Here is a 10897-nt window from a genome sequence, read left to right on the forward strand (position 1 = left end):
CTGCCCAGTTCATCCACCACATAAACTGGGCACTGGGGCTTGTTTTGTTTCAAGAGATGCATAAGACCCCCCCTTCCCCATGTCATCGCTAACCTTCAACAACTTAATCAACTCATTCTTTCTAGCCACCATTTTTGGTGCTTTGTTAAGAATGCCTCCCTAACATTACAAACAATTTCCCGGGCCTGGTTCCTTAGTGGAGTACGGCGCCCGAAGGGATTTCTTCTCATGGGAGCTTCATCCTTAGATGTAGGCGTCAACATGACAGAATATCAAATTCACACACGGTCCTAAAATGAACCTACTATATAACTACCGAAACGAAATATTAAACTAAGCTACTATATACACTACATCACCTGTTTGACAATATTCACTACAATATAACGCTCTGTATTATTAAAAATACTAAACAATTCATTTATAAACTCAACACCACGAAATATAAACGAACAACAACCTAGCACAAAGACACACAAAGACCGGGATAAGAACTGAACACAATACAACACATAGCTGATAGCACGTAGTTACAGTAAACAACAGATCGACAACACCGCTAACCGGAACTGGAGTCTAACAAGCTCTATCGGAGCAATCGGTTGCCTATGATTGGTTGTTGTTAAATTCACTTACCCTCCGCCAAAATGCAGCGCTTGAACGTCAAGTCGAAACTCATAATAACTGAACTGTAGTAAAGTGAAGGAGGTCGTTGCTGTAACAAAAGCAAACCGGTAAGCAGGTCTATATGTGAAACAGGCGATTTGCTACTTGACTGGCGGAAAGTGCGATTACACTGGCGGAACTACTCTGACAAAATTTCTATCTGGGAATTTCCGAATCTACCAATCACAATGTAGGAAATTGAAGTCACCGAAGTCCAGGCTATGCTGAAGGAAATTAAACCAGGGAAAGCCACCTGTCCCAATTATCTTCCTGCAGAGTTTTGTTTCTCTCAATGGGGGATGTAGCAGTGTGGCTAAAGCAAGCTTTTCAACCAGATCATCAAAAAGGGTCAAAAATCAAAAGATTGGCGATGGAGTATCCATTCAAAAATAAGGGAAGCCCAATCGAAAATTGACGATGGAGTATCCATTCAAAAATAAGGGAAACCCAGTGGACTTTTCTAATTACCACCCGATCATATGTCTGAGACGAGCAATGACACATTTCAAAGAAATCTTCGAAAAAAGTATTAGCGATTTAGCCAAACATACAACAAGACAAGCTGGATTTGTGTAAAATTGTGGCGCAACAGGAGCAACTCACGCTGAAGGGTTGTTACTTGAGAGACACAGTGAAAAGAATAAGAGACCATCACGATTTCCTGGACCCTGAGAAGGACTTCCATCGGGTACCGCATAACCTAATAAGTCAGCGCTACAAGAACATGGCATTCCAGAGCACCTTGTTGAGAGGGTACAATTGCTCTATGAAGCACCAAGGAGTTATGTTCAAGCTGCCGCAGGAGCGTCTGATGACTTCCGCATGACTGTAGAAGTCCACCAAGGCCCTGCCTTATCATCACTGCTGCTCATTCATGTGATGGACACCATTACATCAGACCTGCACAATCCAATACCATGGACACTTCTCTATACAAATTATATCCTTTTGGCTGCGGAGAATAAGCGCCAAACAGAAGACTGGAACAATCGACTAGCGCAAGATGTCCAGCGCCTCAACAAAAAGACAGAATACGTGACGTCACATGTTATAGTTATGAATTTCATTGTGTTCCAAATTGAAGTGGGATTACAGTAAATTAAAATTCTTTCAAACATTTTATTGTGATTCAATCACATGTCAAATGGTACTAGTTTCGGCATCTATATGCCATCATCAGCCGTAATTGCAAATTAAACAATTATATACATATGCATAAATCATCTAAAACATATTTTGGCACATTATAAAACACACTGCTGTAATGATATGAGTTAAATTAAAATTATGTTACAATTAAGTGCTCCGAAATAAAATTCTTAAAAATTTCGGCAATTTGTTTCTGTTATATAGTCCAGCCTGTGTATATCCCAAGTTAAGTGAATTTGAGCTGTTTTATGGTCTATGTGGGTGGCACTTATTCACTTGATTTAGATGGTTCCAGGGAAGTTTAATTTGTCATGTAAGATCGTAATATGACTAGAGATGAAATTCCCACTTCAATTTAAACCTAAAGAAAATATTAGGCAAGTTAGACGTTGGAAACAATGTATAGCATTTACTAGAATCATTAGAATCATTAAATATTGACTAATGACTCACCTTGAGTGGCATGTTGAACATGTATGTTACACAGACAATGCCGGACGAATATGTGTGATAGCTAAGCTAGGTAGCGGTAAAGAAGGCGAGGGGAAGGAAGGAGGTGAGGATGGTGTAGTGAGAGTGACTGACGGGAGTGTGTATTGCAGATTACAGTACTTGGAAAATCGAGCTGTTTTTTGATAGATTGGTGTTTATAATCCAATTGATTAAAAGATCAAAAACAATGTTGGGTTTCTCATAGATTTCATTTAAATTATAATTGGGGTCGAAGTTCTCATCACAATTCATATAACAACTTTCAATAATATTCATGATGGGTCCCTTATTTGATGTTTGGAGAACTTCCTTATCTTGTTCGATGTTGGTAAATTTATGATTAGTGTCATGCATGTGTTTACCCATGGCAGAGAACTTGTTGTGCCTCATCACAATGACATGTTCTGAATATCTAATCATAAAGTTAAGTCCTGTTTGATCCACATATTAACTGCTGCATTCATTGCATTTGAATCTGTATATTCCAGATTTGGACTAAATATTGGGGGTATTGATTGATGCAGAGTTGTGTAAAAATGCCAACATTCTATAGTTAGTTTTGAATAAAATTCTTACATTGTGTTTCCGGAAAAGTTTGGTAATTTTGTGGATGTCATTATTATAAGTGAAGGTGGTTTAAATGGGAGCTTTAGCTTTTTCTTTTATAAGATTGGTCCCTACAGTTCTTGATATTCCTATCAACCCATTATCTCTTACCCCATTCTACAAAGCATCCCAATTCATTCAAAGTGTCCTAACCAAAAATTATCACTTTCTCTACAACAAATCCATTTAAAACACTACTGAACTGATGGAGAAATTAAAGGCTTTTAATGTACAGCCTAACCACTCCCTCAATTCCTTTGATATAGAAAATATGTATCTGAGCATACCAATTTCCAAACTGACAACTATCATTGAAAACTATATAAGCAAATACAGTTCTCTCAATAAACTAGATATACAAGATTTCATTCAGCTTCTAAAACTGATCATCAAAAAAAACTTCTTTGTTTTCAACAAATTTATCTATCAACTGAACTGACTGGCGATGGGATCACCTCCTTCAGGAATTTTGGCTAATATCCCTTTAGATAACTTGGAATACACAAAAATTAACAATAAGAACTTTCCAAATATTCTCATATGGGCCAGATATGTGGACAACACATTTGCCATTATGGAAGAATTAATCAAGAACGCAGACTCCACTCTTCAAGACTTGAATATTATTGATCCATATATTAAATTCACACTAGAGTGAGAAATCAATGTAACAATCAATTTTCTAGATCTAACCATTATCAGAAATCTCTCTGGTCTGTCTAATAAAATATACAGGAAACATACACAAAGTGCTAAGATGATCCACGAAGATTCCATACATCCCCTAATGAACAAACATGCAGCATATACTGTAATAGCATGGTCTATCAAGCTTTCACCATACCCATGACAAAGAAAGATCTTAATAATGAACTTAACATCATAAGGGCAATTGCCAAGTTCAATGGGTACAACAGGCAGTTTATAGAACAAATAATAAACAAATATAGGTACCGGCCTAAAACCAATCTTTTATAAGGAAAAAGAGAAAGCTCCTAATTCAACCACCTTCACTTATAATAATGACATAACAAAATTTCCAAATTTTTCCGGAAACACAATGTAAGAATTTTATTCAAAACTAACAATAGAACCTCCGAAATTTTACACAATTCTGCATCAAACAATAACCCCAATATTTACTCCAAATCTGGAATACAAAGACTCAGATGCAATGAATGTAACAGATCATACGTGGGTCCAGCAGGACGTAAAATTATGATTAGATATTCAGAACATGTCAACGCGATGAGGCACAAAAAGTTCTGTCATAAGCTTATCGACATCGAACAAGATATGGAAATTCTCCAAACAGCAAATAAGGGACCCTACATGAATATTATGGAAAGTTGTTAAATTAATTTTGATGAGTACTTCAACCCCACTTATAATTGAAAAAATCTATCAGTAACCCAACATTCTTTTTTATCTTTTAAACAATTGACTTAAAACACCAAACTATAGAAAAACAGCTCGATTTTCCAAGAAATCCGCTATACACACTCCCGTCAATTACCCCAACTACACTATCCTTCTGTCCCGCCTTAGTTCAATTCCCCTGCAGGTGCTCCACCTCCTCTTTTCCCTCACCTTCTTCACCGCTACCTACCTTAGGTATCACACACACATTCATCCGGCACCGTCTGTATAACATACATGTTCAACATGCTGCTCAAGGTGAGTCAATTGTCATTATTTAATGATTCCAATGATTCTCGTAAATTCTATACATTGCTACCAATGTCTAACTTGGCTAATTTCTTCTTCAGGTTTAAAATGAACTGGGAATTTCATCTCTGGTCATATTAGATCTTATATGACAAATTAAACTTCCCTGGAACCACCTAAATCAAGTGAATAAGTGTCACCCACACAGATAGTACTGGTATAAAACAGCTGAAATTCACATAACCCAGATATACACAGGCTGGACTCTATAACAGAAAAAAATTGCCAACATTTTAAACAAATTTATATTGCAGCATTTAATTGCAACATAATTTTAATTTAACTCATTTATCATTACAGTTGTGTGTTTTATAATGTGTAAAAATGTGTTTTAGATGTTCTAGGCACATGTGTATAATTGTTTAATTTGCAATTAGGGCTGATGATGCCGAGACTTCTACCATTTTGCATGTGACTGAATCACAACAAAATGTTATTTCATTGCATAGATGGACCTTGAAATGTTTTTAATTGATTGTGACATTACATCATTGAGAAGTTGAAATCATGCATGTTGACGGTTAAGTTATGGCACGGGTAGAGAAATTTAAGTATCTTGGCTCCACAATCTCTGATGGTGGCCGACTTACTGATGAAGTCAACTTGAGGATATACAAAGCCCAGCTGAAGTTGAGAATGATAACGGGCGCCCTTGCAACCATCGGATGAAGGACTATCTGAAATCTAAGATCTACCGAACTGTTAAACGTCCTGTCATTTTCTACGGCTACAAATACTTGCTAGCTAAAGAGGAGGTAGAATGCCAACTAATCATCATAGATACAAAGATGATTAGGCGGAAGGCTGGCATTACTAGACTGGATCACATTTCAAATGATGTTATTAGAAAACATTCTGGCACTGCACCGATAAGGAAGAAAACTGAGGAAGGGCATGTGTACTGGTTTGAACATACGTTGCGTGCAGAGGACGATATATTGGGAAAGTCAGCGTGTACACAGAAAGTCGGTGAAAAGAGGACCAAGTGATGAACAAGACAGCACAGGACAGATAAAGTGCACAAAGACCTGAAAGCTGTGAAAGTACATACAGGCATAGCCAGAGTCCGAACTGGAGACAATGAATCACAACACTGGACCAGGACACTGGGCAGGACTAAAACTAAAGAAGCAGAATAACAAGAAGCAGATTGATGAATATTCTGTTATAAAAATGGGATACAATGGATATTTTACACATCCTATCATACAACTTTGTATGTTCAAATTCTCTCCCCTAAAGCCTATGTCCAATATCTCTAAAGACTTATTTTCAAAAAAAAAAAAAAAAAAAGTGTTTGAATGAGAGAACACTTCTGGATTTCGTTTTTAAGGGACTCATATAACTGCATTATAAAGAAAAATATATAAACCAGAAAACTAAAGAATTCAGGATTATCTGTGTTAATCGGGAATGATTTAGTGTGCAAGATGTATGAGACAGGAGAAGTACCATCCGATTTCTGACAGGATGTTGTTATACCTATTCCGAAGAAAGCCGGTGCTGACAGGTGTGAAAACTACCACACCATTAGTTTAGTATCTCATGCCTGCAAAATTTTAACACGTATTATTTACAGAAGAATGGAAAGGCAAGTTGAAGCTGAGTTGGGAGAAGATCAATTTGGCTTCACAAGAAATGTAGGATCACATGAAGCAATCTTGACTTTACGGCTGATCTTAGAGGATCGAATCAACAAGAACAAGCCCACGTACATGGCATTCGTATATCTAGAAAAGGCATTCGATAATGTTGATTGGACTAAGCTATTTAAGATTCTGAAGATGATTGGGATCAGATACCGAGAACGAAGAATAATATACAATCTGTATAAAAGTCAGTCTGCTGTGATAAGAATCGAGGGCTTTGAAAAAGAAGCAGCAATCCAGAAAGGAGTGAGGCAAGGCTGCAGTTTGTTCTCCCTCCTTTTCAATGTTTATATAGAACAGGCTATAAAGGAAATCAAAGAGGAATTTGGAAAGGGAATCACAGTCCAAGGAGGGGAAATCAAAACCTTGAGATTTGCCGATGATATTGTTATTTTATCTGAGACTGCAGAAGATCTCGAGAAGCTGCTGAATGGTATGGACGAAATCTTGGGTAAGGAGTACAAGATGAAAATAAATAAGTCCAAAACAAAAGTAATGGAGTGCAGTCAAACAAAGGCAGGTGATGCAGGAAATATTAGATTAGGAAATGAAGTCTTAAAGGAAGTAGATGAATATTGTTACTTGAGTAGTAAAATAACTAACGATGGCAGAAGTAAGGAGGACATAAAATGCAGACCAGCACAAGCAAGGAAGAGCTTCCTTAAGAAAAGAAATTTGCTCACTTCAAACATTGATATAGGAATTAGAAAGATGTTTTTGAAGACTTTCGTGTGGAGCGTGGCATTGCATGGAAGTGAAACATGGACGATTAGTAGCTCAGAAAGAAAGAGAATAGAAGCTTTTGAAATGTGGTGTTATAGAAGGATGCTGAAGGTGAGATGGATAGATCGAATCACGAATGAAGAGATACTGAATCGAATTGGTGAGAGGAGATCGATTTGGCTAAATTTGACGAGAAAAAGAGATAGAATGATAGGACAAATTTTAAGACACCCAGGACTTGTTCAGTTGGTTTTTGAAGGAAGTGTAGGTGGTAAGAATGGTAGGGATAGACCAAGGTATGAATATGACAAGCAGATTGGAGCAGATGTAGGATGCAATAGTTATGTAGAAATGAAAAGTTTAGCACAGGATAGGGTGGCATGGAGAGCTGCATCAAACCAGTGTGTGGACTGATGACTCAAACAACAACAATCAGGAGTGACAGTTTGAATATCTGGTGAAATTCTACAAGTAACAACAAGAAGGGCACTCATGTATTCAGTGTATTCTAGCCTGAATGGAATTTTGCAATGCATATATCTGCTTACATCTGTCATAGATAGCAGATGATCATAATAATTAATTTGTTATTTTCATCCAGTTCACGTCTATAATTATACAGACCATGGAGGAGTGGTATCAGTTCAGGACCATGTGTCTCTACACAAATGGAAGTTAGCCCAATCATTAATTATTTAGGTCAGGGCTTTGTGTCTCTCCACAAATGGAAGGTAATGTCATCACTAATTGGTAAGCTCAGAATATGTGTCTTTCCACAAGTCAGCAATTAGGAAACTTAATTAATCTTAAAACCTGTTCTTATGTAATTCAGTACCAAACTGACATGGCAAATCTTTTAGACAACATCCTTTCCTCATTAGCATGAAATTAGTACCTGTTCTGGTTTCCTACTTGAAATTCCACTAAGTTGAACAAATTCCTACAATCATTCCTTTCTAGTTACTGCATCGAGACTCTGGAATACACTCCCACCTTACTTCCTCTCATAAATTCAAATCTGCCTGCCGAAAGTTTTTCCTGGGAACATGAAACTCAGTTGTGCGAGTCATTGTGTACGTTGTATGAATGGCTTTTCTTCATTTATTATTATTATTATTATTATTATTAATATTAATAATAATAATAATAATTACAGTACTGATATGTAGGCCTAACTTATTCTTAAAATGATCTGCCCATAGTGTTATTTGTTTTCAGAATTTCTATGTCTTACTTTTATGTTTAAAATTTTAAATTTTATTGTTTATAGTGGTTAAGTGTAAGAGAGGGTCATGAGCCCTATCATTGCCACAAATGTAAGTCAGGAATAAATAAAATAAATAAATAAGATATGGAAGATATATATATATATATATACATATTTTAAATGAAGTTACAGGTGTTGTAAATAAATACACTTCAAAAATATCTAGCTTTACCAGAGATTATTTTTGTAGATATATATTCAGTAAATCTACATAACGGAACATTCAATATAATTTTAAAATTCTTGAATATTTGAGATAATTTTAACCAATAGAATTTTAAGATATTAGTGTTTAAATGTAACCTTGTAAAGAAAGAATTCAACTGATGAAGATGGTCAGTTTCTGGAGATAAACCAACCAGAAAGTGTAGTGAACACAACTGTGAATTGGTACGTTATATTCCAAATTGTATAGGCTTTGTAGTGTACGTACTTTGTTTTGTGTACCGTGTACATGTACTGTGAGGTACACCTACCCCATTCATTCTAAAATAAAGTGCTTTTTAAAGAGGACATGTACACCTAAATCTTGAAACTAACAGTGAAAGAAGCTCAGACTGGTCAAGAGATGACTACTAAAGCAACAGAGCAAATATGTATTCCTAGGTTATTACACGGAGTTGATCATCGTTTGTTTTTTGTGTATGATAGTTGGCAACACTTTGATCTCTTTCCACCAACTTCAAAATTAACCAATTAGAAAATCTGGCTATTTAATTTTCAACCTATCGGAGCTTTCTTGCTCATTTCTTATTAACCAATTAAAAATAGGGGTGTGTCCAGCTTTAGCCCAGATCTCTCTCAAACCTTTCTCTCGGGTATAAAAGCTGGCAATTTTTGAGCTACCTTGTCTTCTTGATCATCCAGTGTGTGTTTTAATAGTGGAAGTGGGGGTGTTTCACCCTTCATCGAGCAGCCCAGCATAAAAGGGTAATGGCAGCCATTTAATAACTATGTGATAACCTCATGTAGCTGACCCAAGGGTAAGTTTTCTGATCTTTAAGTATGTAACCTAGTATTTCAAACCTTCTGAAAAGTAAGTTTCTATTTTCAATGTAAATTTTCAAACCAGCCAAAAAGCTCGACTAAAATTCGGGAATAGAGAGTGCGACACTCTCTCGAGTTCCCTATCAACTTGCCTTTGAGGTGACTATGTTTTGTAACCATTTTCCATCTGTAGTCTTGTAACTTATATTTGTCTCCACCTACTAAACTCAGTAGAACGGGATTAGCCCCTGCAATGTCGGGTTCGAAGCCCAACTAGGTTTTTTCTTGTTGTAAATTGCAAGGAACGCAAGTGTCCGCCTCCGCATCCTTTTGAATTTTGGGCCAGTAAATTTAACCTCTTTGTTTTTTGTGATCACAAGGGCCCCGTAGAAAAGGTACTCAATACCCCTGTGTAAACTTAAAAGGCAATTGATACGTTTTTGTAAACTGGAGGTTGTGCCTAGAGAGGCCTGGAAGTGTAAATTTTATTGAGCGGAATCACGCTAATTTGAAATGTAAAAGTTAAAGGTTGCCTCGAGTAGGCTGTAAGGATTTGGGAGCGCAGTCTCCATGATAGAATTGTAGAGTAAGGATGCTCTTTCTTTGTAATTTGTGTAAATATTGAATGGTGCCTTTGGAAGGCCGTACTTGTAAACTTTGGAGCAAAAGGTGCTCTTGAAAATTGTGAAGTAAATTTCCTGTAAACTAACTGGGAGATCCGTCTCCTTGCCTACCTAACTAAATGCAACTGTTGTGATGTTGGGACCTTTGTAAACTGGGAGCTGGAAGCTTACATTATGAATAACCATTTATTGGTTTTTCTGTTTGCTGTTCTTCCTTGTATTCAAACTATTGCACCTAGAATTTGGTTTTGTCGCTGAGCGACTTGATAGTTAAAATTTAAGATTTGAAAAGGAAAATAGTCCAAATGTAATATAACTTTGATTTTTAAAACTTTTAATTAATCTTTGGCTTGTTGTAGATAGACCCATTCACCCTAGCACCTTCTTCCACCTCTTTCAATCACGGAAACTCCGTAACAGTTTCACTCTTACACTCCGCTAAGTTATAGAAGATATTATTTTAAATGAAGTTAAAGGTATTGTAAATAAATACACCTCAAATATATGTAGCTTTACCAGAGCTTCTTTTCGTAGACATATATTCAGTAAAACAACATGACAGAGCATTTAATATGATCTTAAAATTCCTGAATATTTTAGATAATTTTAACCAACAGAATTTCAAGATATTAGTGTTTAAATGTAACCTTGTAATGAAAGGATTAAACTGATGAAAATGGCCAGTTTCTGAAAACAACTGTGAATAGGTACAATATATTCCACACTGTATAGGATTTCTAGTGTACGTACTTTGTTTCTTCTTTGATGTACGGCAATAGCTGATCATCAGTATGTTCTTCTATGAATATTTCCCCCTTAATTTCTTCAGAAGGCTGTAAGTAAGAAATAAGAAAAGTAGAAGAAAGAAGTAAGGGAATAAGCATATATAGGCCTAAACAAGAAACAACTAAGAAAATAAATTTTTTGGTGGCACATGACGAGTAAAATTAATTTATCTCCCATTTAAAAAATATAAGAATGGAGAGGAACTATCAAATCAAAATCAC

At 36.2% G+C, this 10897-nt stretch overlaps 1 protein-coding gene across 1 annotated transcript in view; it reads right to left on the reverse strand.

The window, feature by feature from the left end:
- LOC137503076 (uncharacterized) overlaps positions 1 to 10690 on the reverse strand; it is a 238538-nt gene extending 227848 nt beyond the window's left edge. Inside the window, exon 1 of the mRNA XM_068230516.1 lies at positions 10641 to 10690. The gene's annotated coding sequence lies outside the window, so the exon portion shown is untranslated. The remainder of the gene's footprint in view (positions 1 to 10640) is intronic.
- Positions 10691 to 10897: the final 207 nt, after the last annotated feature.

This window comes from Anabrus simplex, chromosome X (genome assembly GCF_040414725.1).
Source record: "Anabrus simplex isolate iqAnaSimp1 chromosome X, ASM4041472v1, whole genome shotgun sequence".
Taxonomy (NCBI): Eukaryota; Metazoa; Arthropoda; class Insecta; order Orthoptera; family Tettigoniidae; genus Anabrus; species Anabrus simplex.